The sequence below is a fragment of the Achroia grisella genome, unplaced genomic scaffold (genome assembly GCF_030625045.1).
Source record: "Achroia grisella isolate CSIRO2021 unplaced genomic scaffold, CSIRO_AGI_Agris_v1 utg37244, whole genome shotgun sequence".
NCBI classification, from domain to species: domain Eukaryota; kingdom Metazoa; phylum Arthropoda; class Insecta; order Lepidoptera; family Pyralidae; genus Achroia; species Achroia grisella.
This window is the reverse complement of record NW_026712825.1, coordinates 51,169-57,492: the sequence shown is the minus strand read 5'-3', so window position 1 is coordinate 57,492 and position 6,324 is coordinate 51,169.

Genomic DNA, 6,324 nt, shown 5'->3' with positions numbered 1-6,324 from the left:
GGGACAAAAAGGACGCCACGCCACAGAGAGAAAGTGCAAGCGACCGTTGTGATCCCCCCTCCGATCGATCCCCCGTCCAATTCAAACGGGGATCGAAATTATGATGGCCTGAGCCGAGGTTCGAACCCCTAGTGGTGCCCTCAGACTAAAGTCGTATCCGTCAGGCAGGAGTTGGCCTTCAGCCGCTCCATAAGTCCTTCCGCGGGTTTGGAGTGCCATCTGCACTCGCTCCATAACGTCCGGTGAAGCTGTAAAGGCCAGCTACGGTCAACAGCATTAGAGTAGTCCGAAAAAAAAAACCGTTGTGATCCAAGCCTGATGTTTTATGTTCTTATATTTTTAACATTAAACTCCTCTCAAATTAACCCAAGAGTTTAACTGGAAAGCTAGCTGAGTTAAAACCGTGGTTATTCACTTAGAAACTAGTGCTTTGTTGTCACTGAAATCTGTTTTAGCGGGGCGCAATGAACAGTTGCTTGAGCAATAGTTTGGTTAATTCCAAAATTTATAAACAAAAAGTGACAAAAGAAAATTCGAAAAAGAATTCTCGGGCTCAGATATACATTCATATACAGCTATAAATTCATACATGTATATATCTATGTAAAGTCATATATGTCACATTACTGACGTGTTTCTACGTCATAAAAATAATATTAAAGATAAATTCGTCGTGTAATATTTGTAATGTGAAGGACATTACATATATTGCTGCCACGTACTCTATTAGGATGCGTTACCTGTCAAGAGACGGTACAGGTGTGTTTTAATATGAACGTCGGGTCGGAACTGTATGAAGGTTGTCACTAAATAGGCTAGCGACGTTATATTCCTAAACGACATGGCTGGTACAAGGGTTTAGCACACCGCATTACTATGGTCGTGGGTTCGTTTCCTTGCACGATGTAAATATTTGTATTCATGAGTATGATTTGTATCGATCTTGGTTTTTTATGTATATTATGTATATATTTAAATATATATATTAATAGCTTCATATATTTAAGTCCAACATAACAGGAGGCGAGTCTACCGCTATCTCCCGGATTAATTTTTGTTTTGATATCCGGATTGCCTTCCGGAGAGCCAGTCAGGGATATAAATTAACAAAGTTTTTTGTGTCGGCCAGATTCGAACTTGTGACCTTTTGAATTTAAGTCAGCATAAAAATTATTTTTTTTATTTATTTACTTTACAGTCAACAGTGATTGTAAAACAAAAAATAGTAATTTCTATTTTTATTTATAACACTTTTTTTGTACCAACATTGAATGGAATATCACAATTAAATCATTAAAAATAAATGTCCAAAAGGTTGTCTTATCACTAATCACTCTTTGGATAGTGAGTGAGAGTAAGAATTTACAAAAATATAAAATAGATGACACCTAATCATAATTATCACAATAATAATAATCTCAGAACAATTTACACAGCGCCATCTATACCCAAGTTAAGCTAGCTAAAGCTTGTGTTATGGGTACTAGACAACTGATACAAATACATAGATACATATATATTTTTTTCGTAAATACATAACTATTATACATAGAAAACACCCAGACCGATACAAACAAACATACTTATAAATACAAATGTTTGTATTCATGAGTATGATTGATACGACGCGATCATCGGAAGTAAGGCAGTGTGTCAACCGCTAGATCCAATCACCAAGATCGTCAAATCAATCAACAAGATTTTTTTTAATATTTCGGGTAATTAAAAGCCTAAAACAAACCAGTGGCCGTATTTTTATAACTGGCAAGTAAATTATACGTTAATCCACTCCTGGCAGGCGAAATTAATTAACATTTTAACCGAATGCAAAACTCGAAAGTAGCTGAAATTATGGGGTGAAATGCTACTTGCTTCTCAGTCATTATTAACTGCACCACCTCGTCCTAAAAGCTTCAAAGTCCATTAGGACCCTTGTCAGAATGTATATATACATATACATATAAATATATGATGCATATATGTACTCTTTGTTTATATATATACGGAAAATAGCCGCAAGCAAAGCCGGTGAGGCTTTGCTTGCGGCTACTTTTCCGTTGTAATAGAAATAGAAATAATCTTTATTGTTGATTTTGACTGTCGGTGTACATACTGGATAATAGGAGAAAGATCGAATTTACTCCATTTGGCGTATTGGAGGTATGGAACTCAACTCTAAGATATTCAAATAAACTTAATATAAGCACTTTTGAATATATTTTTATTCTACCGCTGATTCGGAACGCAGACACACGAGAATGAGCAAGAAACTTGTGTGTTGCTCGTTTTAATAAATGTTATTTTAAATAAATAATTAACAAAAACAAGTAGGCATGCGATAATCAATATAGAAACCGCTACGCATATCTATTATATACCTATTGTTATAATATATGAGATAACTTTAAAATATCTCACACTCTTCATAAAGGGTAGCTCATTTCTTATGCGCAATATCTTACTAAGTCGACTATAATTTTATATGCGCGGTTACCCACGTCCCCTATGACAACAAATCGTCCATTCTGTGTTCCAAGCTTAAATAAACATCTCTTATTACATTTAACATGTCCTGACAGAACCAAAAATAAACAGAGAAAAACCAGGTTAAAGAAACAACCATTTTATGTACGATGAATATTTAAGTACAGTAGCTTCATACATATATTTAGTTAGGCAGTGAAATATTAGGTATTTCTCAGTATATAAAATTATACCATTATTTTATACTACTGACATATCACATTTTCCTTTACTTCAAAGTTGTATCTTACTAATTTTATAAACGCGAAAATTTGTGAGTATGTATGAATAGATGGATGGATGGGTATTTTTTACTCTTTCACGCAAAAACAACTTAACGGATTTTGATGAAACTTTACAGTAATATAACTAATACATCGGAATAACACAGGCTATAAATTTGGGCACAGCTAGTATCGCATACAAATTAATATTCTTCTTGTGTAATATTTAAAATAGGAAAAATAACTGGCAAGAAATTCAATTGGTTATTTTTTTGTATTATAATAATTTTAAAATTGTAATAACATATGTTTTTTCTAACATAATTAATGATTTCTAATAAAAATGTGATGAAAATTTTTGTTTAGGTATTTATTCACTGAAATTTGATCTTGTACTTTCTGTACTGCAACGAATAAAATTTCTCATCAATATATATATAAAAACAATGTGTAAATACAGTACAATACAGTAATTAACTATGAAAATAACAAGAATACATAAATACATAAATGTACATTTAAAACTGGAACACAAGCAATTTAATTAAACAATAAAAACACGAGTGAGGTATTATTGAAATATCGTATAAACAACATAAATAAACAATAGTACAAATACTCCAAAATATTGGAAACACCTCGGTACTCTCAAAACCTGTTATTCAAACTCTTCAAAGAATAATTTCCTAGAAACTTCCAACTGTAGCAGGGCTGTCTCAACCAGTTACGATCGTGGGCCAATACCAACCACAATATAAATTGGAGGGCCGCAGAAAATACTGATATTCTATCCGACAAATATCCAAATTAGTCATTTCCGAATTATAATGGTGATTGAAAATTTTTCTTTATTTCGGATGTAGTAAAATTCAAAATTCAAAAATAGTTTATTAATGGTTTCCAGTACCTCCTGTCACTTTCCTAAGTCTGATTTTCCTACATACCCGTTTCTTTTCCTTCTAGAAAAGAAACGGGTATGTAGAGAAATGCGTTGGTAACACATCTGTAATTCCCGTGGTATTACAGATGTTTATTATCGGTGGTAATCGCTTATAATTTAAGGAAGGGAGGAGATTTTTATAAAGGAGGAGATTTTTTTAAAGACAAACTTGCTGTCCCCAAGTATCGTTTAGTAAGTAAAGTTAATAGGTCTTTTATGGGAATAGGTATAAAAATTTACAATAAGATACCTAAGGATATGTTGTAATTACCCTTAAATAAATTCAAAAATCTGTTAAATCATATTTACTGAGTAAAGCCTATTACTCACTAAACGATTACTTGAATGACGAGTGTGCATGGCAATAGTTGTTCATGCACTGAATTTTCATTTAATGTTAGACATAGACACCTATATAAAAATACATTGTAAATAAACTGGCTTTAAAAAAAAAAGTAATTCAATTGAGTTTCTTGCCAATTCTTCTCAATTGGATCTATATACCGAACTGGACGGTAGGGAAAAAATAAATTTATAATGTAAAAATTTGACGTTCATAAGCGGCTAAAATGTCCTACATGAATAAATGATTTTTGAATTTGAATTTGAATAATGTGGAAGTGTAGCCAGCATAAACCGTTAGCGCAGACAAGTGCACCATTCTAGTATAAACCATTATAAAAATATCGACGAAGGACGAAGGAATTGAAACGGAAACACGTACAGACCCTTTTGAATGGATGGTTGAATCAAGACGAAGTGACCTAACTTCATACGTGTATACATATGAAGATAGGTCACTTCGTCTTGTATCTTATTACTGGCCATAAAAATACAGTTACAATTTCATTGTGAGATCATTAAATATTTATTCATATAAAGTATATATTTCTATATTTACATGTGTATAATTTTTATAGCACTTTATACATATTTAACCTTATATATTTTCATGATATGTCTAATTTATATTAGTGCACCGCCAACAATCTTTCTCTGTACCACTCATGGTTGCCTGGTAGATAACGCAGCCAGGTGTTAACTTCGCCAATACATTTTGTTAACGTGCATTAAAGTTGCACAAACATGTGTATTCATGAGTATGATTGTTTGTATCAGTCTGGAGGTTTTCTATGTATAATATGTATGTATTTACAAAAAAATAGCTATGTATATGTATCAGTTATCTAGTATAACACAAGCTCTCTAGCTTAACTTGGGTCTAGATGGCATACATCAATAAATAAAAATCGTACTAAATTTAAACTGCGGCCTGTAAAAATGTATGATGCGGGCCGTACCTGGAAAAGCTCTGATCCATAGAACGTGCAATAGATTTAACAAGCTCGTCAAGGAAAGTGATCGGGTACCTTGTATCTGTTCGGCCAGATAATAAATTCAAGAGCACTTTGTATCACTTGTTATATTAGCATCGTCGTTTTTCTGATAGGTACTGTGTTTGTTTTCTCGAGAGGTAGGTAAATAATTTGTGTACAGCAAAATAGAAAATAAATTTTATGTTATTTTAGATGGAGTAAGCCTGTTACGCAAGCCTAGTATAGAAGGACTGCTGCATTTGCACTGTCCCCAATAAACATTGCACGCGGCACCAAATGCTTGATCAGCAATGAGCATCACGCCATATCGCGTCATGCCTATAGTTACATTTCATTTTTATAGAATTATATAAATCAATCATATTCTGTTCTAACATCGAACTATAAGCATTGTAATTATTATTTTATATTAATAAATTTAAGTTAAGAAAAAGGTTGGATTTTTTTTACAACCTCCGGCTGTAGAATCCATAATTGGCGCAGTCGGTAGGATACTCATAAAAATATATATATAATATATTTGAGTATTCGAATTCTACGGGATTTCTACAGTGGAGTTATTCAAAAATTCGAAAGTGTATCAAGATCCGCCTGTACCTGTTCTACGTTCGAGTAATATGCAGTAAGTACTTAGAATCTTTCTCAGTCCTTACTTCCCATACTTTAATATATTTTAATATTATTTTATATGTGTAATTTTAAGTATCCAAGATTTTTCATCCTAGAGAATCACGGAATATTAGGATAGGTAGTAGTAAGTCAAGTAATAGTAGAATTAATATTTTAGACCAACATAGAAATTTACATATAGAAATGAATAGCAGCGACATCGATACCATATATAAGTCCCTTAGGTTAGTACCGGAATTCGACGGCAATCCACATATTTTAACAAGATTTATTAATATTTGTGACCAGTTAGTTTTAACACACTGTAATACTGAACCGGGCAATGAACTAGCTAATTTAGCGTTAATTAACGGAATATTAAATAAGATTTCGGGACAAGCTGCTAGACTTATTAATTCTAACGGGTTACCAGAAAATTGGCAGGGTATTAGGAGTGCATTAATCAATAATTTCGCCGATCATCGTGATGAAACAGCTTTATACAGTGACTTATCTGTACAGACGCAAGGTTCTAGCACCCCCAGGAATTCTACGAGCGTTGTCAAAATTTATACAGCACCTTAATGACATACATATCACTTCACGAATCAATTCAAACAACTATAGAGGCTAAACGAGCGCTTTATAAAAAGCTTACTCTTCAAGCGTACTTACGTGGTTTAAAAGACCC